The sequence below is a fragment of the Haemaphysalis longicornis genome, unplaced genomic scaffold, assembly GCF_048455015.1.
Source record: "Haemaphysalis longicornis isolate Haplotype H1 unplaced genomic scaffold, Haemaphysalis longicornis Haplotype H1 scaffold_3, whole genome shotgun sequence".
Classification (NCBI taxonomy): Eukaryota; Metazoa; Arthropoda; class Arachnida; order Ixodida; family Ixodidae; genus Haemaphysalis; species Haemaphysalis longicornis.
Window position 1 is genome coordinate 173,434,733 of NW_027526335.1, and position 26,524 is coordinate 173,461,256.

A 26,524-nucleotide genomic window follows, 5' to 3' on the forward strand; every position below is an offset into this window, starting at 1 on the left:
GTCTTGATAGCCAAACCTTTTCAGCAAAGCATCAGTCACTAATTTGTTACTATCACTTAGGTCTTCGGAAGCGTGAGTATTTGGTCCGGTAAAAATGTGACAATTAGTGTGTTAGTGAGGATGGTTGTAATTACAGATCTTCGTCGCTTGGTGACCAACAATTTAATAACTTCAGAAAATAGTCTTGAATAACATGGTAGCTACTTATTTTCTAAACCAACTGTTTTGGTTTCAACGAATCAAAGTTCACGCGCTAGTGACATTGAACTGTTTTGTTAGGGCCATCACCCGATGTTTCTTACTTAAACAGGACTTTTCCTGGTCAACAGCACCAACCTTTACAAAATCCCATCCCGTGTACATCCAATGTCTCCGATTTTGGTTCGTCCGAAACCACTTCTTGTTCGTATGCGCATTTCATTTACAGTTGCACGCTCCTAAAAACGCCATTCTGCTCATCAAATATTTTCATATACCTGCACAATTTATCGTATTGTATCAAGTGGACCACTTGGAAATTTGTTTCTATGCTCCTGGCGCCTAAGCGGCATAGCGTAACGTGCAGCCCTTCTGGGTATAGAACCTAGTCCTTTTGTATTCCTCAAGTAATACAGGCCACTTTAAAGTAAACAGGCGAAACCTCGCTACCATTATGTGTTCCGTGGCTTCATACGCTCTTGGTATCCCACGTGCAGGCACCAGCACCGGCGACTACTGCAGACTGTGCATGAGACCGGCCTTGCACTCGTGAACATCTCTCGGCTCCCACCTCTACATGAAGCACTGGCCAGGGTCATCGTGTTCGACATGCCATTTCATGACTACGTACTCATTTATGCTGCAGGATGCAGCGTTTCGTTAATGGGTCTTGTGGCGGAAATAGTATGGCGGCGCTGTTCTACGTCTGTGCAAGCACTGGCTTCTTCAAGGCGTTGCGACCCATGAGTTGGACACTGTAAAACGCTTTCACTGAATCGGCATAGCATAGAGAAAATAGCAACCTCATGCGGACTGTGTACTTTATAGATATTGCACGATGTATTTGTCGTAAACAACTTGGACAAACAATTGTACTGAAAAGATTCGCGCATTCAGAGTTTTCAGAAGACGTTTTTGGAAAGTTCTGCCTGTGATAGTGGTTACGGTTTCTTTACAAGCACTGTGATAGTGGTTACGGTGATATAGTGGTTAGGGTTTCTTTACAAGAACTCGTTATGGTCAAAGTGCCGGTTGAAAAGGGGAGATGAGACCACGAAGGCAGAGTTCATATGGACTAAATATTCTTCAAGTTGAAGTCTCGTGGTAGACAATTAACTGAGTGGGAACTAATGAAATTTACAAAGTTTCCTTGCCGAGGGGGTAGCTTGACGTGGTAGCTCAATGACTCTGATAATTTGCATTGGCCGGAGCTTATTGGCAATCATGTGCACGCGCACGAGGAAGACACATCTAACTTCACAAGGGTTACTCGCGCCCACTGGTGTCCCGCGAGAGAGCAGCGTACGGGTGGAAGGAAACCTGCAATGAACCATTCCTTCGACGCAGGCATGGCCAACATAGGGCGCGACCACCCGCTGTCCCACCGTACACACCGTGCCTCGGCTGTCATACCTCTGTTACGGCTCGCAGCTACCACGATCCCGCGGCTACCTAAGAACACGGATGAATTTGGTGTTTCGACCGTTTCGCATACCACGTAAACATCTCACTGCATGTGAAGAAAGAAAACCCAAGTATATGCTTACGAACATAATACACACTCCAAGCGAGCACCTGCGCTATTCCCATAACCCTTAACGGCGACATGGATTCCCAGGCGCACTTTCCTGTCTAGTGTACTCAATAAGAAACTATGGCCGGGACACTGCTCTTAGATTCCATCTCGACCGCTCGTCGGGAACCTATCTTCAAGCGACTGCCCTGAAAGATATTGGAGCCTGGGTCACCGCAGCTTCAGCGAGCTGAAAGAGCAGTAATCCCCGCCAGATACAGTAGCACTGTATGATACGTACTATCGGCCAAAATTGTAAATGTACCACAGCGCAGGAAGCCGGAGCGGCAGCAGGGCCGCACCGCGGCGCTGTTATCGCACTCCGCACGCTCACGCCGATAGGGATCCAAGTGAGGCAAGCCATAGAGAAATAAAAAAATTAGAAGAGTGGACACACGGGCTTATCGCGGCCGAGTGGCGTGACTCGCGCGCCGTCCGGCAGTCGGCGCAAGTGGTAAAACACTATATATTTAAAATTAAGCTAACACACAATATTATACTTTTAAAATTTTGTTACACATTAGACTACACATTTTTATTTGTGTAATAAGTTGAATGGCTGTCAATGTAAATTTCTGTGGCTTCTTTGCGCCAAGCCTGGCCAAGCCGCCAAGCCGCAAGCGCAAGCCGCCATTTGGCTCTTTCGGCAGCGTTTGCACGTGCGTTTCTGCAGCCTCGTGCTAACCTCTGTTGTTGAGAAGGAAACGCCTAGCGTTTTATTTGCGACATCGGTTTTGCATCCTGAACGAAAGGTGAGACTTTCTTCTTTAAAGTGCTGGTGTGGCGTATCATATTTACGTTTCCTTGTACTGCAAACGCTGCGAGCACTGCGTAACCTCAGGGAATCAGGCATAGCTAGTGCTGCGTCTTTAAGATAAGCGCTTTGGAAACGCCCCGGAAAGGCGTAAGACACCATTTTTTAGCTGGACGTAATGGTATTTTAGGCTGGTTGTGCCGTTTTATCTAGCGCTGAGGGATGCCAGCGGTACGCGCCCGTCGTCGCACGTAGCGTTTACGTGCCGCAAACGACGGCTGTGAGTTGCGGAAGTGGCCGGCCGGCCGGCGGTCCGTAGGCGAAGCAGGCGTTGTGCGCTGTCGCTGCACTGAATTACGTGAGCCGCAGGCTGCGTTGTATTATACTAGCTAGCCATTGCTAGCTTGGCCAACTGTTACTGCTATTATGGCCGTGATGCGCTGCAAAGCCGTCCGGGCTAACGTACACGGCGAAGTAGCCGTATCTGCATTAATTTGACTTATCTGGGCATAACCAGCAGCCCTACACTCATCGTAAGTTTTACACATGGGTGCATACCAAGCTGCTTGCGTACAAAGCGAACCCGCTCGCCGACGCAGATAACGCGCGCTCGTCGCTTTGCTTTGGCGCGCCAGGTACGGTAAAAACGCTTCTTTCGTCGGCAGATAACAGCTTTGCTCGATGCGGGGTGAGTGCGCAGTGCATTGAAATCTTCAAATTTGGTCTTCGTTCTACATCGTATATCAATTCCGGTATCGCAGGCATTGCATACAACTGTTCCACACTTGCCGTTTTTTCAAGCGTTTGCTCTCTTTTCTCTGGTCATATTTTGGCTAGTTTCATTAAACACGTATTGCGCAGATTGCACCTATTTAGTCAGAACTGTGTGTTTCTTGTCATATCTTTTTAAGGCATGGCCTTTGGCGGTCAGTAGTACTCAGTACGACGCTCACTGCTGCTTGCCATGGTGCCCACACAGCGCCCAAATATACTTTCGCCAGGTGCCTGTTCTCGGGATGCGTTTCTTTCGCGAGCCCGTGGGGCAACAGGTTTGTTTAACGTTCAGCTCGCTCTCTCTCTTCGTCCTGATTTTACAAAAAAAGACAAAGGGATTCAGGCTATGTAAGCAGCGTTATCATTCTTGTTAACCCAAACAATAGGTGAATTGCATTAAGAATGTGCCTAACCAGTGTTGCGAAATTACAAAGACCCATATTTTAAGTGTTGCTAATAGCTTGACCGCATGATTGCTGAATAGAATAAGAGAACTTGTGTTTTAAATAGGAGGCATGCACTGGAGGCAATACTTGAATACTAGTTGCAGTGAAATTTACAGACTATTCGCATATCATCTGTTATTGCAAGCAGTTTGTGTACTATATCACCTATCACCTGTGCAGGTCTACAGGTGCCCTCAAGACAGAGCCAACCAGCCAGCTGCATTCTTCATACCAAACATGGTGCAAGCACTTCATGAATCGTGCCCTCACAGGACTCACAAAAGTGGCCGTGCCAACTGTTCTCCCAGAGTTATTCAGTTGTATTAATGACTGCCTGCAATGCTTCTTGCTACCTTATTGATGCTTCTGATGGATACCGCAACTGTATTCCATCTATTGAACCTTGCCATTAGCACCTAAAATCTAACGCAATTCTCGGCACTCAATAAGGCGTGACCACTTAAAAGACTATCGTTGACTCAAGGAACAAACGGTTTTTTATCACTGACATGCCTCATATCATTAAAACCACTAACAACAGCGTATAGTCTCCAAACTCCACTCGCAAGTTATTGTTGCTGCTAGTTGTAATATTGTGAAAACAGTACATTCACAAAAACCCTTTTACATTATGAAGACTGCCAGGGTAAGAGGTCATGCTAAATGTCGTTTGTCACCATACGTGCTGTCTGTTGTCGGACTGGCCTAGATGAAGAGAGCCATGTTGGGACCTACGTTGTCAAATGCTTATGGGATTCTGTAATGTGCCACCATTGTCTCATACACGAGAAGCATATACTGCTTCCCTGTTTCTTATATTAGACTGTTCGTATTGACAGCGGAAGGCATGAATTTGTGTGCCTTAATCGAGCCTGGAACCTGTCGGTTGACTACGTGCACGTACCTAAAATATCCCTGCCTGGCCCTTTGCCTTTACTGGGAAGGCAACGCTTTCGGAAGGTAACCCGGCTTCTTGGGAAAATGCACCCTTGCAAGGAACCAATAGGAAGTTGATTTTTTTCCTCTTAACCTTTTGCGTGTGCATCTCCACATAAATGGGATTTCTGTTCAATTACTGCTACTGATTTGAAGTTGCCCCGAGGCAATAGATCTCATCAGCGTTCATCAAATAAGCGAGGCCATCAAAGCCAAAGTTTTTCCCTTCTTTCACATCCTAACTGGAGAAATTGCCAGACTAAGAAGATTATCTGCGGAGATAGTGGTTGTAAACAGTTGCAAGTATCCCAGTGTCTAGATTATGTTATGGTTGATATTTTAGTATGACTGCAACAGCGAACAGCGTCTGAGGGTGTCGTAGATACAAGTAAATCTGTGGATGGCTGAGTTTCTCGGTTTTCTACATTTTCAATTACCGTGGAGAAAAAATCCTTTGTGTGGTTGTGGTACCTTTACTTGTGCATTTTTTTTCATTCCTGCAAACGTATTTTCCTCTCAGTACTGTGTATTGTCTCTGTTGTGTATTACTCACTGTTTATTATTATATGTGTGTTGCAAAGAATGATGACAATTTGAACTTGTTCCGTTTACTGCCATGCAATAAATATTTCTTCATTTATGGTGTGTCTCTTTTATGTGGCTCGGCAACATGTGAACACGCGACAGAATTCTTAACCAAGTGTGAGTGGTACTGTTAATTGCAATTTCACGTTTTCAGAAAAAGGTTTTTTTTCTGTAAAAGCATACGGGCACTAAGCCTGAGAATGATATGTTCAAATAAACACTAATTATTGCATGAAAGCGTCCGAATACCGTACCGATGCCCGTCGCTGTGAGCAGCGCTTTCCAGTCCTTCAAACTACCCGCCAAAATCGGTGTCCGCGAAACCGAAACCGAAAGTGAACGTACGAAAGTATGGTTACTAGTTTGGCTCTCCGTCCGCTCGGTGCGCTACACTACAGTACAGTCATTCGGCCGCAGGGCTCTATGGGAGTGTCCACTCTTACCAGTATTTCTTTCTCTGTGGGCAAGCTTTCACCCTCACTTTCGCACAGGTGCATGTCATGCTGGATAAAATTCTAGTGCAGCGTTTGGCCGAGCAGCTGATGACGTTCGCGACGAAGGGACCCGTGCATTGCCGTTAATCGAGCACAAGGCGTTACCGCGCAGTAGCGGACGGCCGCAGGGAGTCAAAAATCGGCGCTGAGAACTGGGATCGGCGCTGGGCGTTCTGTTTTTACAGCGAGGGTGTCTATGTCTAGTATCCAGCACATCATCTCCGACTACGCAACAATGCAGACAAGAATCACACGTGAGCATAGCACCACCTTATAAAAATAATAAAAAACCGTCGTAGAGCCTTTGTATTTTGATATAACGGCGAATACTTCAACCAAAACGTGCTTTCCCAGCAGTGCGTATGTGTTCTTAAGCGAAGCCACCCTTACGAAGATTGATGTGAGCATGGTTTTTGTAAGATTGCTTTCTCACATTAAGTGTCGCACTGTTAAGCATGTCCATCTGCAGAGGGGAGTATGTTTGCAGGAAACGGCTGTAATCCTTGTTTTATAAAAACTATCCTGAAACTAATTACATGACAATTAGCCGCCAAGACGACTCTATTATTACACCGAGAGGCATTTCCGTGTCGTTAATAGCTCACAGTAAAGAGCTAAATATTGTGTGTTTGGCGTCTGCTGTCAATAGATAGCCATTTGCGGAGGTTGACGGCAACTTTTCATCCCACTGAGCAGTCTTTCATGCCACTGAATGCCGTTGTTATTTACTTCCGTGAATAGACTTTCAGCAACGTCCCTACTGGTTACCGATTCGAATTCCTGATCATATCCTACTGACGGTACGAGTGTAAGAAAATTCACACCCGACTACATATCATAGAAGTCAATTCAAGAAGTCTTCAAAGCCCCCGCGTCAAGGATTAGACCCACCGCCGAAAATGGTGCTGAAAAGCAATTTCGACAGCGCAGCAGATCCCGCCGCAAACCTTGCCATCTCTATAACATATCGCTCTGGTGGGAAAAAAACGAGGTCGTCACTGTAGCCGCAGGTTTTGCGTATAGCGCCGCCTTGCATAAAATCGAGCAGCGGCGGACGCAGGCGATCGGCACTAATCTGCAGGAATAGGCCGGCATAAATCGCAAACAAAAAACGCCGTTTTGCCCAGCGAAGCTGTGGTGCCGAGCCTCAATCTGAGCGACAAAATGCTGTGACCAGGGCGCAGTCCAAGAAGTGCTCAAAACAAAATACGTTTGTTGGTAATTAGCGTTAGGGATAAATCCTAGTTAATTAGCTGAATGAAACTTGGACGAACAAGAGTTTTATTCATTCAGACACGGACAAACTCGGCGCTGTTTGTTACTTTCCCTGGTAGAATTCCACGTATTTACCACCGACTAGAATTCCACAGTATTTAGAACTTCACTGCGGACTATGTATTATTGAAAAGTAACGTAAACGTATGTAATGATATAGTCGTGTTTGTGGCTAATATTTAGAGAATATGTTTTGGGATAGCTTTAACAAACAAGAGTTAGAGTCTCTTTCTGAAATCATACTCCCTCCATAGATCGACATGTTTAAGTGTACAACACTTCATGAGGGAAAGCGTTCTTACAAAAAACCAAGCTTACATCAATTCCCTTAAAGCCAGCATATCATTTAAACACATATATATCACTAGGAAGACACTTTTCAGGGGAAATATACGCCGTCATATCAAAATACGAAGTCTCTAGGGCCTTCTTTTTTTATGAGCTGTTGCTACGCTCACGTGCCATTCTTGTCTACAGCGCTCTGTAAAGCAGAACGGGTCTTCGTTCATTCACAGCGCTACTGTTGGATGCCCTGCGGCCGACCCGTACTCAGCGAAAACGCCATGTGCTCGATTAAAGGCCATACACGATTCCCTTTTTCGCGAACGTCACCAGATGAGCAACCGAACGCTGAACTGGAAATTTATCAAGCATGTCAAGCGTCCACGCGAAAGTGAGGGCGAAGTCAATCGTCAGTCAAAACACTCTCGGCGGACGCACGATCTGCGGGCCTACGCCGCGAGTGCTAAGAGTGGCCCTAAATTTATTCCTGCAGCCCCTCCGGCTGCCTGCGCCTTGGTCTGCTTACTTTTGTGACCGATAGTACCTGCGCTTGCCAGGCAATAAAGCCTCAAGTTTGATTGCCGAAGTCGTTAACGTGCGTGAGTACTCGAACCAGAGCGTGAGTCTCTGCATTCGCTTGGGCTAGCGTACGTCTGGTGGGGCTTTCTCCAGCGAAGCTATCCGGGTTTTTTTTTATATCGTACGTTAGACCACAACTTTTGCACTTTTTCGCCAGCGCCTGACCACGCCCAGCTGTCTTATCTATTTTCGAAGCGAAGTGCTGCTTCCGTTCCCTTTCTTTTCTATGCCGCACAGGCTGCTTATTTGATAGGGAGTGTGCATCACTCAGTCGTCACCAAAACCTGGTCTGTTCATCGCGGATTACCAGTGTTCAGAATCTAGTTCCACCGTTCTGTAAACAACAACACGCAAAGGTATATGCTTTCAGGGCGAACGCCATGGCACTCCATTTGTCGACACCAGTCTGTGCAAGTCACGTTTTGACTGCTTCTTCACCGTTTGTGTATTCTTCAAGTTCCTAGAGGAGCTCAAGTTCAGTCGAATAAAGTTTTGTTCTTTGAAGAAACCTGTGTCATCCTTGGCTACGTGACACTGTAAATTTTCGTTCCTTTTAAACATGATTGGAACATGGATAAATTTTACAAAGAATGCATCGAATGACAGATTTAAAGCCCTAATAGTAGAATGCCAAATTCAGTGCACTTCAGTGGTCCCTCCGCTTATTTAGTTCATAACATGTGTGAACTTTTTTCTTTGCTCTCCTACAAAGGGGACTTATTAATGAAACTGGTATCAAAACTGTTGAAAAAATTTAAAAGCGCCAATCGGCGCTATCATTTTCGAGCTAGAGCTGTATATTTTTATTTTTCTTTTGCTGTGTGTGCACATACGTGAAGTAATTTGTTTCCCAATCAGTCTTTTAAGTTTTTATCCGTGTATTGTTCAGGATGTGTACACATGTACCCTCGCGTCAACTGTTCCGTGACTGAAGGCCTCTGTCAATCTTGCCGACGCTTTCTTCCTCTCCGCCTCTTTGTATGCAGACTTGTCTGTATTAAAAACCAGAAACACAACAAAACGCAAGTACAACGGGCACGCCACGCGAATTACCTGTCACGAAACACCGTGGTCGAACAGCCACCGATTGTGCTTATCATGCGGCAGGTGTGTGCTTCTGTCAGAACCACTGAAGAAAAACCGCTCGTCCACGCACTCACTGCCCTTGGCGGCAGTTCGTGCAAATGTGCTTGTTTAAACATGCATTGCAGGTCTCTCGGCACCCGAGTGTATTGCCATGTTACGATCAGCAACCGCATCGTTACATTTAGGAACGTACAGAGAGGCGCACTGTCAAATGATCGTAAGTACGAAGAGACGGCCTCGTGGCACAGGTACAGTCATGCACAAATGAAATGCGAATACGAAAATATACACCTGAACATACGAACAGCGTGATTTCTTTCCATACCAGTAATATCTACGCATCGTTTAATTACGGTAAACAAGTTTGGAAATGTGGCTTTCCAAATATACGAATAGTGGTTCCTCATTGAACCTCCACTTTTTAAAAAAATGTATGTATTTTCGTAATTTTCGGAGTTGTGGTTTATATTTTCGTTTTGAAACCTTCAGAAAGCCCAACGCTGAAAAAAAAACGCGACACGAAGAAATAAAACAGGACGAGCGCTTAAGCGCTCGTCTTGTGCGCTTAATTAGGCGCTATTACTTGTCGCCTGCGTCCACCGCTGCTCAATTTCAAATGAAGGCGGCGCAATAAGCAGCACCGGCGGCTACAGTGACGACCGTTTTTTTTTTTTCGCCAGAGCGATAAGCGCTCGTCCAGCGTTCCCATTGCTCGTGTTGCGTTTTTCGCAGTTGGGCTTTCTGAAGGTTTCAAAATGGAATTTCACCAACTAGCCCAACTCCCCATTCTGCTGCATTATATTTTCGAGATCACATTTTAGTTGTCCATGATTGTACGTAGCTTCGCGTCACCATAGCCACACAATATTACACCCGTTATTCAGTCTTAGAATGTCGGCGGCTCTCATCGTGGTACCGAGTACCACTGTGTTAGTGCCAAAGCAATCAAGGCCTTACGCGGGAAAATCCTACTCATGGCGTTGGGGTGACCCAGTGATTCTCCCGAAAAAGTCGGACGGTGCAACAAGACCAAGTGCAAAGAAAAGCACATCGGCTAAACGGGCCAACGAGGGCTCACCGGGGAGGTGGCAGCCTGCGGGGTGCCGTGATGTCTGTGAAATACATCGCCAGGTACTACATTTTTTACATTTTGAGCACTTAAAGTGCTCGAGCGTTTGGCTGCACGAAATCGTGAGACAAAAAACTAAATATAAATGGTTCATTTCGCGTGAATCCAGCCAGATTCACTATTAGTTTCAAGCACTTTGGCGGCCAGCGCAGATAACAGCACAGTAGCGCGCGCCGCCGTGCGTTCGCAGATTACGGGATCACCTCCTAAACGCAGCAGATATGCGCCGCGACGGAGACAACTGCAGTTCCCGCTGCACACACATTTTATTTATTTTATTTATTTATTTACAATATACTGCGGTCTTGAAAAAGACCAAGCAGGAGAGGCACAAAAATTAAGTGGAAAACACACGTAAGCGTGATAGATGAATGATAAAAACAAGCGTACACAAAATACAAGAAGATAAGTACATTATACAGAGAGGTATAGATGAGCTTAAACACAGGTTAACACGACCATCAGAACAACGGAGATGAGTATATCTCCCTATTATACAATCACAATTGCGATAAACAGTAAAGCAAGTCGAGTACAGACTACAGTACAGACAATATGGCACGCTCAAAATGGCAAATGGACTGAGATGTGAAGACCACTTCAGGCAGCGAATTTCATTCCGATACTGTACGTGGAAAAAACGAATTCTTGAACATGTTTGTGCGGGCTCGATACGGAAGCAAATTGTGCGTGTGCCGATGTCTCGTGGGGCGCGATTGAAATGGCTGAATGTATACCGATGCATTTACCTTTGTGGAACCAGTGTAAAGAGCAAACAACAGTTTCAGCCTATCAATTTTTCGTCTATCTTCCAGGGTAGAAATGTTGTTCGCCAGCATTAGAGAAGTTGGTGAGTCAGTGGTCCTATATTTGTTGAAAATGAACCATATAGCGCGTCTTTGCACCATTTCAAGCCGGTATTTATCTTTTTTAAGGAAGGGGTCCCATACAACCGAAGCGTATTGCAGTTTACGAAGTATTATCATTTTGAAGGCCAGTAATTTGACATGCGTTGGTGACGCTTTGAGTTTATGCCGTAAAAAGCCTAACTTGCGTGTGGCAGATGCGCAGATGTTTTATATGTGCTTTGACCACGACAGAGTATTGGTGAACGTTATCCCGAGGTATTTGTACTGGCTTTTTTCTACCACTGGTGCACCATTTATTGAATAAGAAAACTGAAAGGTTTGTTTTTTGTTCGTTACACGAAGTAGAACTGTTTTGTCGGCGTTCAAGCTCATACCCCAGGTAGCGCACCACTGACCAATTCCCGTCAAACTGCTGTTTAACAAAACTTGGTCATCGGTGCCCGTAATTTCCTTGAAAATAAGACAGTCGTCTGCAAACAATTTAATAGAAACTCTCGGGTCAATAGCAGATGTTATGTCATTGATGTAAATTAAAAAAAGAACCGGTCCCAAAACACTGCCTTGTGGAACGCCAGATGTTACACCAAGTCTTTCAGATGCGCACCCGTCGACTTCCACAAACTGTGTTCTGTTTGTTAAATATGCTTTGATCCAGTTAATTATAAACGCAGGAAGACCCAAAGAAGAAAGCTTAGAATTTTATTGAAAGTATTTTATTGATTGATTGAGGTTTTAACGCGCCGAAGCAACGCAGGCGATGCGGCGCCCTGTACTGGAGGGCTCGGGATAAATTTTTACCACCTGAGCATCTTTATCATGCGCCTAAATCTCGCACAAACGGGCGTTCGCGCTTTTTGCCTCCATCAGGGGAGCGGCCGTCGCGGCCGAAAATCGAACCCGCGACCTCGTGCTCAGCAGCGCAACGCCTTAGCCACCGAGCCATCGCGGCGCTTGCGCACAAATTTCGCATTAGGAAGTATAGTAATCATCAGTTCATTTTTTTTTTTTGTTTTTACAAGTACGACAGGTTTAACTGGCAGGTGGCAAAGCACTTTTTTTACGAATGTGTTACAGAATGGCCTAGAATATCTATGTACAACTAAGGTCGAACTACAGCTGTTCAGTTAGCAAACCTAAAGAATCACAAACATTAGTTTCAGTCGGCTGACCAACTGGTAGTTTGGAAAGGAGGAGCATGTGTACAGAAAAGAGCGCGAAATGTAAAAAAATGGGCTCCGATCCATGCTTGGTAGGTGGTTGGAAAGCAAAGGTTTAAATGACACCCACAACAATTGCCCATGCGACGTCACTTGAATTCGCACAAGTAGCTCTACAAAGAGTAAAACCAGCGACTCTGCCACCCGTTACCTGGAATTCGCGGACGCGGCTTTCCGAACGCAACAGCAGCGTCGGCCACGGCCGGGCTAGAGCGGCGGACGCAGCAGTTGTAGCCCCGCCGGGCGTCGGAAGAAAGAAAACGCTGAGGGGCGTCTTTCAAAGGATGAGACAGCGGAACCTAGCCATCTTGATGTGCTGGCTTGGGGCTACACTACCGGGCGACAACAGCGCAGGCACAGAAACAATTCGGCATGTGAGCTCAGTGATTTTAATTTGTACCGATTTAAACTAGTTAGTTTAGTAACTTTGAGAATTGCGAGAAAGCTGAGGGCACTTTTATAATCGCTATTTATCAGAACCACTTGCTACCTTCGCCTTTTGTAATACCTCTTAAAGCACAACCGAATTGGTAATCACAAATTTAGAAAACGGATCCCATCCGTGGCAAGCAGTGCGCAAAAGGTAGCGTTTCTCTAGCAGCCAGATGTCTGTATGTGGTTTGTACATTTTGTTTCCCCTCCCTGCAAACAAAACCTTAACGTATGTTTGCGGTACGACCACTTAATTCTGTCGGGTTCGGGTCACCCTGGAGGTGGTGTCGAACAAGTTAGAAAGCTGTGCGAAGGAACCGCGCAATGGACGCGAAGCTACATGAAAACAGGCCAAAAACAACCGTCGCTAAGCAGACGACAAAGCCGTACCGCCGATGCCGCCGCCGGCAAGCAGGAACTTCCGCGCGGGGAATGCTGGGTAAATTCGCAGCGCCGTCTATAGTGTGCTCCGTGAGTGAAACCGCTCACCCCCCGTCCCTCGCCCCGCCGCCGCCTCCTACGTGTTGGGAGTTGTTCCCCACGCCACGAAAGAACCGTTGGCTGGTATACGCCTCGAGCTTCGCAATTGCTGAGCCGCTTGCCGCCGCTTCTCGCGGCGCATACGGGATACCGCTGCGCAGCTGATCAGAGCTCATGCAGTGTTTTGGTTCTCTTTCGCTCCTTTTTTCCTTTCCGTGCTAGAAAGTACGTATTTCGACCATGTCTGTAAGCCAAAAAACTCCAAAAAACAGATGCGCCCTGATAGAGTGCTCGAACGCCTAAAAGAGTTATCGGGGACGCGGTACTGCGCGCTTCTTCGCCGCTCTTACGGGTGTCGGCGACAGCAGCAGCATATCACCACTGTCACCTCCGAATATGTCAGGCGCAAGTGAATTCTATTTTCGCCTCGTTTAGAGCAGATATTGACACAGTGAGAGGTTCGTTTTGTTTTCCAGCGCAGACAACGAATACCGCTTTGTTTCGCATATATATGTCGTAGAAAAATGTGATTCAGGGACGTGATTATCCAACACCTAACAATACCTTGTGCCTTTTATACGAATAGAGGTCGCGCGAACATGTTAAGTATATTCCAGGTGTGGGGGTCGTTAAATATGGGCCCTCTCCTGCCTGATAGGAAAGACCAAGGAGAGTAAATGAAACCATGGAAAACTAAATGGTCTGCTAAGTCCGGAAGCGATATAACAGCTCGTACGCAAATGCAGAATCCCATAACAACTTCTAAATGTTAGAGTTGTTCGCCATAACTTTAGCAGGTAGAACTCACTGCACAAATTAGATGCGATATGCACCATTTTCGAAGACAGGCGGGGTGGGGGGGGCTGGATGGTGGATGGGGGTGCTACACTATCGTTGTGTACAAGTGCAGAGCGAAATCAAGGAATAGCCGTTTTAGTAATCACACATACAAGCTGCGCGGCCACTTATGTATTGTGTGTTGACTTTAACGAACAACTGATCCGTCGGAGGACACATTTTTTGAGGTATACAGTAAGTTAACCCAAGCGATAAAAGGGGCCGTTGGAAAAGGGTGGTATCTAAAAAGGCCCCTGATTTCACTTCTGTACTAGATTCTTCAGGCTCCCTGTGTCATATGACGACGTTTTGAAGAAGCGTTTAGTCACGGACGTGGATATAAGCGGAAGATATACGTAGCAGATGACTGTTTGCGAGGGCTCACCTCGCGACAAGACGACTCAGCCGTAAATTCTTTGTGCTGACTCCCGCATGTAATTTGGCATTATCCGTTGTATTGATTGCGTAGAATGTCCGTGAAATTTATGCCACATTGGCTCTTCTCGGTAGTGATCAATATCTGAGGTATGAAACGTAACTGGCGTGGTGTCAGGTATGAGTGCTGCGCTAGATTGTATGAGCACACGAAACCGATTCACATCGTAGTGTATAGCCGTAGCATGAGCATCCGAACTAACGCTGCTCACAGAGTTACTGTTAGTAAATTTCAGCGCAGTGGAAATACAATCAGCTCAATGCATATGCGGTTTCGCGACGCGGGCCTGTGACACACACCTGGCGCTTATGCGGACCGAATCTACCACACTAAGATCGCGGCAGAATCATTTGCACCCTCTTAAATACACCATACCTGCTAACAGAGTGACTGTTGCACATAAATATCAATCGCGAACGTGCCTCAAAATCAACGGCGACAGTGGTGAGTGGGCCTGAAAATCTCGCGCCTGCTTTCGACGCGGCCCGCTAGGGGGGTTTCAGTCGCTCCCCTACAGGCAGCGCTCGAGGCGTATAGCTAGGAAGGTTTGCTTTAAAACACCTTTATTTCCACCTTAGCCTCGTGGGATTGCCTTTTCATATGCAAAAACGCATTTTCATGCTAGTTCGTATGTTTTATTTCCCCGAGCCATTTATTTCCTAGATATTCCTGATTCTTCCGAATTGATGATGTACGCCGACGATACAAAGGTATTTTTACTTGACAAACTGCAGGATACACACTAAAATCTCGCTAACGCGTACCCCATGAGGCTGTTGCAGTGGTTAGAAACAAATCACTTAAGCCTTATTATTAATAACCCTAAGCGCATCATACTTAAGCCAGAAAGTAAACGACATACCAGGCCTATTAAAGCAACGTATGAAGGTAACTTACTCAAAAAGTGGCTGAACAAAAATTTCTTGGTGTTTGGTTTCCTGAGGAGCTTTCATGGTCGTTTCATGGCAACCAACGTAAAGCGGAGTTGTCACGAGTAACGGGAAGCATATACGGAATTCAACAATATACAACCACCTCGCTAAAACAAATATTCTACTATTCTCTTTTGTATTCCAGATTGAGTCATGGCGTATTATTATGGGGAACCACGACAGCCTATAACTACAATAGCTTCATTATTTTTGCAGAAAAAAAAACTGTTAGCATATGTGAAGAGGCCTATCAGGGAAGCAACCAAAAGTAAAGGACAGACCCGCTCTTTGCAAAATAATAACATGCATAAAACTGGTCAAATCAGTTACTTCAAACTCTTACAGCGGATTCATAAAAACCATCCGCACAACGTACTCACCGCAGAATCTAGCACACTCCCAATACGGGAGCCCCTGATTCCATCGTTTACAATTCGGACTATTATTTTAAAAGGACAATTCCTTATCAAGCCACAAAAATATTGAACAGCAGTGACATAAAAATAAATGTCCAGAGACCATTTGCCCCCTTCGAAAGCGAACGCAGAAAATGTCTAGTCAGTACTGGTACAGTGTACTGTACACTGTTAGGTGTTTTTTGCGAACTATTGTTTCTTTGCTATTTTTCAGACCACAAGATCATTGCATTGTATGTTTGAATATGCAACTTGGCAAAGTACTCATGGTGTCAATAATCTCACTGAGCCCAATGTTAGAAATACATGGCTATCGCCTTCTGTACACTGCACGCCAGATGACCCTGTGTGTGGTGTATGCTTACCTGGTGTTCGTTATCATTTTCGGTTACACGGATAGACACACCCCTGAAACGCTTCATCTATGTACATCGATACGTTGTACCCGCCGCGGTGGCTCAGTGGCTAAGGCGTTGCGCTGCTGAGCACGAGGTCGCGGGTTCGATTCCCGGCCGCGGCGGCCGCTTTTCTGATGGAGGCGAAAAGCAGGAACGCCCGTGTGTACGAGATTTCGGCGCACGTTAAAGATCCCCAGGTGGTCAAAATTAATGCGGAGCCCTCCACTACGGCGCGCCTCATCGCCTGCGTTGCGTCGGCGCGTTAAAACCCTAAAATCCATCAATCAATCAATCGATACGTTGTAGTCGTGTCGGGCTTCATTTTTTTAAATATATAAGCCTTTGTTAGGAGTTTTACTCTTCTGTAACGTTGAATTTCTGTTATGTTGAACTTCATATTTCGTTTTTCAGCGAGCAGGTTGCTCGGATCTGTATCCTTTGTGTGATACTCTAAAACCTGTAACGGGGCCGGGTCCCGGCTGGCGATGCCCGCCTATATCGTCCTTCTGAGGGATGCCTAAAAAAAAAAAGAAAAATTGTACCTGCAGGACCTGTTCAAGTCGGTTGAATACCAATACGTATGGTGGAATTATATCGGCAACACCCATTTCTGCTGGCTTTCACAAGTTGGTAAGGTAAAACAGAATGTTTATCTCTGTGATGCCCTCAAGATTTTCAGCTTTGGCTACCACAGCTTCGTATTAGAAGGATTGCGGGCAGCTAGACGAGTTACGGCAAACTTTCAGGCAATAGGCCCTTCCACAAAACCATCTCGCGAGCACTGAATCCGCATCAGACTCGCCGAGTAAGCATTTAGGCTTAAACAGCCTGACCCAATGTGATCTGCGGAATGTGCTTAACACATTAAACATCGACGAAGGACCGATAACGTAAGTAGAGAAGCCTGGTGAAAGATGAACAGTGAGTGGTAGCCTTCTGCCGAGGGGTTTTTTCAAGCGCTGAGGACGCGAATAAAATACTTTGGCTAAAACAGCAGATGTCTTGAGCGCTTCAGAAAATACGCCAAGGTTGTTAGCGCTAACTTGCTACCCTGTAACCACTTCCTTACTATCGAACAGATGCCAGAAAAAACAAGTGTGTTTAATATATTCAGAAGGATTACGTGCGCTTAGTTATCTGCGCAAGCCGTGGGGTCAGGGCAAAAAGATAGGACGTGACACGGCGGCCTTGGTGTGGATGGTGTCCCTTGCTAGCAAAGCAGCCTCAATGCGAGAAGTGGCACAAAGTAGCACATAGTGTCACGTTCGCGTAATCCGAACCTCCTCGGTGGTAAGCTGACCTATTTCGTAAGCTTACCAACGAGGAAATGACTCGAGTCCATTTCATGAAAGGGGATAAAAAAAAAGGTGTAAGGCCAACTTGACACGCTCTCTGCATACCAACAAATACTCAGCTGCACAAAATTAATGATCAAGCTCGTGACCCATTCACTTTGCGCAGACGGGGGGCAGATTTCCGTCTGTGTGGTTTAGTCTGCTTTTTATTGTCTGTATCGTTAGAGGTTCAAGAGTGGCAGTTATCGCTTTTGCCTATTTGTAAAACTTGACGCCGTACGCAGCAGGCATGCCACAAAAGGGAGGAGTTTTGGGCCGACTGCTACCGCCTTGCATGCCTGATCACGCAAACGGCAGGTAAACCTCGCACTTCAATATTTCGAATTACAGACGCGCTCGAAAGATTCTGGCAAATAAACCTGTGTAGAAACACGATTGCGCGTAACTTTTCAATACAAACATGCCTGTTTACTACAATCACTAAAAAGTTAATTATGCAGTTTTAGTTAATTAAGCCACCGACATCAATATATACCACCTCAGTCTGTGTCCCCTGGTTGCGTAACCTTACAGCAGAAGAGGTCTTCTCGTACGGCTGAGCGGGTAATTTAAGAAAAAAAAAACCTGTCAACTTAACGTTGGACGCCCTGTGTACAACAGGCTGGACGCTGTCACCGCAACTGTGTCTACGTTCACAGACCAGTTGAAAGTTGAAGAAAAAACGACACAAAGATAGCTAACCTTCACACAGGTTTGCAAAGTAATTTGATTTAAGGTGCATGTACACTCTAAGAAAAAAGGGTGTGGTAGTTTCTCCCTTGAGGGTGAAACAGGAATGTATCATATATTGCTCCCTAAGCGGTAGAAAGAATCTCCCTTTAAGCGGGAGGAGCGCGTTTCTCCCCCTAGGAGTGGAGGAAGATTTCCCCCATTCGTGAGCTAATGGAGGAGGGTTCCTCCCTTGGCAGCGTGACCCAAGGCTTGTCATGCGAGAAAGGCCTAGCGATCTGATCGGGTTGAGGATCGAGGAAGTACAAATACGTACGTTACTATGGTTCTGTACGCTTAAACTGCGCTAAAATAACCAAGAAATTACCTACCGAGCACCAGAACTGCGGTTAGCAAGCGATGTCGCCAATCGTATATGCGTGACTTCTTGCATTTGTCTCGCTGCGCGCCCCGCCTACGCGGTCAGAGCGAACGCGCAGCCGTAAACAAAGTAGAAGTCATACCGACTGCTTCCAAAATGCCGCCTTTATTTCCGAAAGGATCGTAACCCCGCCGTTCACCGCACACGAGATCACAAGCATCCAGTGCGGCCGTTTGAGAACAACCAGTTGTTGCTAGTCGCTTTACCTTGCTACAACCGATGCATCAAAACTCGGATCGTCTGCAATTGTAAATCTAAGCGCAAAGGCAATGCAGGCAACACGAAAAACGTACCCGTCGCTGTCGCATCCGTCCGAGTGAGGAGATTACAATGCTCGCCCTCTAGCGTGCTCGAAGTAAAGCAATCGTAAACGTTTTAAAATGACCGATAGATGACGCAAAAAAAGTAGGGGTGTAGAGAGCAGCTACTAAGCATCACCATCAGTGGGCACTTACGTCAAGGCGTTTCCATGGTTTCCTTTATGGATACCGTATATTATCATAGCCAACATCACGGAGTCCGCATGTGGGCGGGCACATATTGTGAAGAAACAGCAGAACACAGCGACATACACTTCATTAAAGGCACTGCCGACGCACAAACACGCACACATAACATCGCAAGCATAATACACGTATACATGTCCGCATGACCACAAGCCATAACTAAACATTGAAACGGCCCCAAAGTATTTATAACCCTGATCGCCGAGAATACAGGTAGCAACAATGAACTTGTTGCTTGTCTGGATAACCCACGGCAGTCCGTGAGCCTTAGGTGGGTTTTGTTATTTCATCAAATGTAACCCGTGCAATTGCAAACTTTTATTAATGTGAGCTTTTGTACGAAGCAGTAAAGTAGCTCAAAGAAGAAATAACGTTCCACGAAACAGTACGCCAGGTATGTTTGCCTCGCCTGCGCTCTTTTAGCGTAGAGCGCACTGCTGGTCTGGCAACCATTAAGCCAAGATGTTACTGAATGGGGGCCTTTTGTTGTTGGTAGCTGATGTGTCAATGTTCTGCGGCCCGTAATCGTTGACGAAAAAAGGGGCAGTTTGCTATCATCGCTGACCTCTTTTACTCGTGGGCGTCAGTATAAAACGTCTACAAATGCAGTGGTAACGTAGAACAGGGCGCAGGCGAGTCGCCCAAAGCAAGCATACAGCGGTTCCCACAGAATGTGCTTCAAAGACACGGCTGGTGGGCCGTGCGTTAGCGTGGTGGGCACATGGTAATAATAAAAAAAAAGGGCCCATCTCCCTGCGAGGGGGACTCGAGTAAATGCGTCGCACAGGGGGTGGGTGTATTGCGTTAACGTTTAGTGTTTGGGGAGTTGGTGGTAGTGAATGCGTTGTATCAGCAGCTTCTTGGCGTAGTTTGAATGAGTCAAGGATATAAGGCGCGTTCGTAGCCTTCCATTCTGTGTCGGCTTTGTGGCGCAGTGGGTAGAGCACCATGTACCTTGCGTTCCGCCCGCAGGGTCGTGGGATTGAAACCAGGCGCCAGTAAGTATTATTTTTCATATAGTGCAGGGGGAGGGGTGCGGACCTGTTATGGAGAGCGACGAGGGTATCGTGATGCGGGAGAGGAGAAGTGGGGGAGAGGGCGCACCTGGAACGGCTGTTGCGGACGCCGAGGCACGCCAACGCCGGATGACATCGTTAGTTAAAGAAATGCTCTGCATTTAAAAGACAGCGAGAAAACAAGCAAGCAGCACACCACAGGGGAGGTGTTGCTCATAGTCGTCGTATGCGCCCGGTTGGCGAAAGCCACAGTGCAACGATGAACGGTTTCGTTATCGGCGTCGGCGCCGACACCAGATTGCAGACGACAGGGGAGAATATTTTTTCCCCGTTTCGGTGTTTCGTAGAGGCCGTACAGGGGGCGCTACGTGCAATTAGCTAAAGGGTTCTAGAAGCTCGCTGGTGCGGGGGAGAAAACCCTCGATTTCCTCCCTTTTTCTACCCTTTTTTCTTAGAGTGTAGTTGCTAGCTTTCTTTTTTTTTTTTTGAAAAATGTACATGGAAGCACTTCGTCTTCATGTACATTTTTCATCGATCACGCCAAGCAGCGAGAGTGTCAAGGCCTGGCTGCGAAATTCGCAGAGTACAGACACGCAACGGGAGATATAGCACTCACGTCATCTTCACCTTTTAAATGCAGAGCATTTCTTTAACTCACGATGTCACCCGGCGTTGGCGTGCCTCTGAGTCCGCAACAGCCGTTCCAGGTGCGCCCTGTCCCCCACTCCTCCTCTCCCACATCACGCTACCCTCCTCGGTCTCAACAACAGGTCCGCACCTCTCCCCCTACACTATATATAAAAAAATCACGCCATATCCACGGAATGAATGATGATAAGTGGAGTGAAACTCGAGAGGGGGAGATCATCGGTAACCGTAACTCTCCCGTGAAAGTTCGCCCATTACATCATTAAGAAAGACGTAAGACTGTGTGCGTACATTGTGCAAATCAACTTTTATTTTCGGAGTCAATGCTCCCAGGCCCAGACCTGGTGAGAGACCCCGCGCCATCGAGGACTACCCCGCACCTCCACCACAATTTGTCACGTAGAATGGGACACAACGGTAAAGAAAGAACTTTTATTTAGGGCAAACGTGTGCCCGAACAAGACGACAGGAAACGAGCAAAGGTCCTTGCGTCTTGTTCGATCTCCGAGAACGACTGCCTGCGTTCGTGGCGTGATCTCTTGCGTGATCTCCCCCTCGCAGTGCACATGCGCTCGCGCCTCCGTTGGCGAACACAGACAAGCTCGCGCTCCCGGTGCCGAGTTTGCGCTGCCGGTTGCAGCCGGTTCTTGCGCGTGCAACGCGGCCCGCTTTGCGACATCTCCGAAAGCATGCGGCGGTCACGTACCACGAGACACAAGGGATGGACAGACCCATGACTTAAGGAGCTTCGCCCCTAATAATACTTACCGGTGCCTGGAGTTAGATTTCGCCTCTCCATCTTCTTGGCGAACTAATGGAGACGAAATAGGGATGTTCTTTTGATGCGCGAGCGGAGAGGTCGATCTCGACTCGCTCCGATGACCGACGACCGATGCTTGGAGCGGGTGAGGGACGAGGACTGCCTTCCTTGCTAGATATTAGGTTTATTTACATTATTTACAAAACTCCAACTTTACATCAGGTCAGAGTGACGGTTACATTGTCACTCTGACAGCAGCAGCCTGTTCGGCCGAGATCTATTCTGAACTAGATCCCCTCTCGACCGACCCCCGACAAAACCCAACACTCCGGTTTTGATACGAAAAACCCCGCCTCCAAGAAGGGGGCGTACAAGAAAGAGAGAAAAAAACCTTTCAAACAATTAATAGAAACCATTGATTGGCCACAGGAACCAGCCAATCACACACATGTCCCCACCTGCGGTCACGTGACCTAACACTCTCTCTTACACACTCATAGTGCGTTTCCTACGCACGCTGTTGCACCCGGCCAGAAAATACAGGCCATCTGCGGCCTAAAGTGAACCATCCATTAGGTTCAGCGGGCGGCATCTGCACAAACAACAGCCAAGCCGAGGGCCCGGAGCGGTCCCCGCGCGGCTGACCTCCGTCCGCGCGACGCCTCCCACGAAGCGTGCGTCTGCGCGCGCGGCGGGACAATGAGGGTTGCTAATTCCTCTCAGACTAAAGGGGCGCCGCCGCCCACCTGAACAGACCACGGGGAGAGACGCCGCCAGCCGAGGCGACCATCGTCGAGGCGAACGACCCGTCGACGAAGAGCGCCCGCCGCCGGAGTCGAAGATTTTCCAAAATTACACCGCGCGTGCTTTCAACACTAAGAGATACGATAATCTGGCCTCCCGTCAGCTTGTTATGCCGAATGCCCCAGCCACCTCCGGCGCGAAAGAGGTACTCAGGCTAAGCACCCCCGTCCTTTGACACACAAAAGGACGGGCACAACACACGCTCTCCGCGGCTCCGAACTTGGCGTCCGTGCGGCTACATGAAAGGGACACGGGAAAGTAGCTACCAGCGGAGGCGACGCCAGTACATGGGCCACCGGCGGCCTTCATTATTACATGCGGAGCCCGAACTTAACACCTGGTTTCCATCCCACGACCCTGCGGGCGGAACGCAAGGTACATGGTGCTCTACCCATTGCGCCACAAAGCCGACACAGAATGGAAGGCTACGAACGCGCCTTATATCCTTGACTCATTCAAACTACGTCAAGAAGCTGCTGATACAACGCATTCACTACCACCAACTCCCCAAACACTAAACGTTAACGCAATACACCCACCCCCTATGCGACGCATTTACTCGAGTCCCCCTCGCGGGGAGATGGGTTTTTTTCATCGCAACATTTGCCCAGGATGCATGTGGGAGGAAAATTTCAGGAGTTAGCCGAGATCTTTCTATTTCGAGCAATACACGTGTCGCAAAATAAATTCCCCGGAAGGATTTCGGGTCATTTTTAAGTCACCTAAGCTGACCTTAGTCTCTGATCGCATAGTCGCGAAAACGATACGGGGTAATATGTATCACAACGCCCCTCTTATTGGCTCGTTTCACTTCTTCTGTTCACCAGAAGAAGCGCAGCCGTCCTCTTCATAACGTGTGGGTTCCAGCTAGGTGGTAATCCCTAATCAACGCGCGACAATAATTTAGGCGAACGACGTGAAGGACAAGTGGTTCGACTAGTCAACTGGAGCCCTTTCTCAGCAATGTAGAAGGAGGCTCGTGGACCTTTCATTTTGTCTTTCAACATGCAGTGATGTTCCGTACTGTGTAGAAAAGTTCCCATTTGTAGGTTCAAAAATTCCCAATTTTAGCAATTTTTCCCCGCACGGTTCTCTGGCATTTCCTGCAAATTTCCCTTCATTCTCTTTTCGCAGCTAATAGACCTCTACGTGGATTCCTGTTCGGTTTTGGGCGTTAGCCAGTGCCAGTTATGTCTTCTTTACGTAGCCTTCCGGGTGAAGACGCCGTTCGAGTATTAGAGTTTCAGCGGGCAATAAATTTAGCTACATCTACCACTCCGCAGCATTTGACTATACATTTATGGTTCTGTACCAAACAGCATGCTTTTGCCGCATTTTAAAGCTCTAAGTTAAAGCTTCCCGTATGATGAACAACGAGACATTGTTGGGTAATTGAGGTAATTTTAGCTTAGCCCGGGACTGCTGGCGCCATGTCTTGTTCACAGCGCGCGGACTAAGGCACCCCCGGAATACTTTGTTGTATATTGCTCAGGAACACATGCAAACAGGCTTCAGCCCTTCAGCATCCGCCGCTTCACGCTTTACTAGTTTTTCTCATTGAATACTCTTTTTTTATTCTTCCTCTTTCTTCATGAACCGCATTAGAGGAGTCCCTGGATGCTTTTGGCTTGCAGGAACACGACTTCGGATGCTTGAACATAAATCCGACGAAGCGTTAAGAGAACTTAAAACAAAATAATAAATGATGCGAGGTTTGGTGCACTTATAACATTTTTTCCTTTTTATTCTGGTGACCCCTAAAATTCCCTCCATCTAAAAAATATTCCCTTTATCCCTTTTGGCGAAAATTCAGCCGGAAATTCCCCGAAAGAGGGAATATTCCCCGCACGGATCATCACTGCCCACATCCACGACGTACGGTCGCGAGAGATATGAAGTTGAGAAAGAGGGAGTGAAAGGACGTGTTTCCAGGTCCCTATTTACGTCAGGCAGGTATTAAGAAATACTGTTGTTTTACTTCCCTGCTGGTTGAAAACAACGTTTCACCGACGCGAAGAGAGACGTGAAAGATTCCGACGAAAGTGCAAAAAAAAAAAAAAAACGACAGCCATTTATTGCGTAGATTCTTTTCCGAGTGCACTTAAACCTGGATGCAACGAACCTCTACGTAATGAATTCCTGAAATTAGCAAAGTTTTAGATGCGACTGCATCTCATGCACTCGCCGTGTCCCTCCATACGGCGTTGTTGTCCGTCCACACCCCTCCCCCTAAACTATAAAAAATAATAGCGGCGCCCGGTTCCGATCCCACGACCCTGTGGGAGGAACGCGAGGTACATGGTGCTCTTCCCACTGCGCCACAAAACCGAGACAGAATCAAATGCTACGAACGCGCCTTATATCCTTGACTCATTCAAACTACGTCAAGATGCTACTGATACAACGCATGATGGGGCAATGATTAATACTTGCAATAAAAGAAAAGAAGCTCCCATTTACAGCGACAACGATGGAGTTAAGGTCGTTGCGTCAGCGAAGCCCCAAGCATAACACTTAGAGAGATTGACCAAGATTGACCAATAAAACATAATAATAATCATAAAACATGATAATCATACGCGTTCCCGATACGTTTCACGCGATTTCAGAATCAATCCAACGGAAACACCAAGTGAACCCCACGATGCGTCGCATCTACACAGGGTGCCCCTCGCGGGGAGGTGGGCGCAATTTTTCGATTCCTTATGGCCAGCCCTATTGAAACCCATGTGTTTGTGACCTCAGCGTAAGAAAGGCATGGCTACGGATAACCTTGACGCAAAGAATTCGCTACGCTGATGAGCCGTTGTTTCATGCACTTTTTCTAAAAAAAGCGGCTGGAGATATGCACTAATTTAGCGAACTTTGCCCGCACCGCAAACTACCGTGCCTTTCCAGTGGGATTGTGGCGTCCATTAGGTGTGGTGTCGATTAGGAGCCTGTCTATCGGTTTCTAGTCGCGCGTCTCTGCTGCTTTTTGAGGTGTATATAGGTTCGTTGGTGATGAGTTCTGCTGACAGAAAACGAAAAGTTTTGTCTTTTGAAGACGAGCTTGCAATTGCAGGTGCCGTCTCCGCCGGCACGAAACATCAACGTTGTCGTCCGGTACAGTGACCCAGCTGGCACCCTCCCAACAAGTTTGTGTGCGGCAAAGAACATCAAATTCGCGAGAAGGCGCCCTGTCAGCATACGTTTGGTCCTTCAAACTAGTTAAGGCACCGAAGAGTTTCAAAAGCCAATATTTGATACTTATGTTACGTTTGCGAACACAGGGGTAAGTGGCCTCGTTTTCTTGGAGCGCCGTGTGCTGAAATATCTGGTTGTGAAAGCAGAAGGCGCAAAACACCCATTTTTTCACTGTGAAATAAATATTTGAAGGGAGAGTTCACTATTCATGATACCTAGCATTATTCAGTTTCTGCTTCATTTACCGGGCGCTCCAACTGGAAACCTGCTTACCATGAAAACCTGCATGAAACGAACAATTGCGAATGTTTATCAACTCGCTACGTCTACGTTTAACTGTACATCCATGCAGAGGACCGTCTTACACCCTGTATTTCTACAAAACTCCAGATACTGTAATCGGGTAATCGTGAAATCGTGCAATCCTGTAATCATTATGATAGGGCAGTGACAGATTATTGGACGCACATAAATTTGAACATCCAGAAATTAAGAAAGAAATGAAAGATGACTATTTGACAAACAACATGCGACAAAATCAGAAATATGCACCTTACACATCTCCTTCAAAAATTGGGGAATAAAGAAAAAAATAAAAAAAAAACGTTCAAAATAGGAAGATTATAGCGAAAATGCCAAATGGTGTAACGCTCTTCATTTCCACAATATGCAGGCTGATTCCACAAGAGAACAAGTTGCTTGCCACACGGATTTCTTTTGATTTTTCATACTTTTACAAGCAATCTAGGAGATAGCCTAAAAGGGCAATTCGTTTTAATCTACCGTGCGTACTTTGGGAGAAAAAAAAAATGCTAATGTGCGGCGCGGCTGACACGTGGTTTCCGGCTACTGCAATTTTTCCAACATTGGGAGTTTTCGCATGGCAACGTGCAGGTGTTTGAAACCAAAAACTGCCCCACAGCGATAAACAGTTCAAAACAAGCTTTGCGTTCTATCTGAAAAAAAAAGACATTTTTAAAATGTCGTTTCCTTGCTAAAAAAAATAATCGGCGCTAAAACAGGGACGAAGA

At 46.7% G+C, this 26,524-nt stretch overlaps 1 long non-coding RNA gene across 1 annotated transcript; it reads left to right on the forward strand.

The window, feature by feature from the left end:
- Nucleotides 1-2,430: 2,430 nt before the first annotated feature.
- Nucleotides 2,431-5,321, forward strand: LOC144175802 (uncharacterized). Its single transcript, XR_013323693.1, has 2 exons — nucleotides 2,431-2,523; nucleotides 3,926-5,321. It is a non-coding gene; the product is annotated as an uncharacterized LOC144175802 (long non-coding RNA).
- Nucleotides 5,322-26,524: the final 21,203 nt, after the last annotated feature.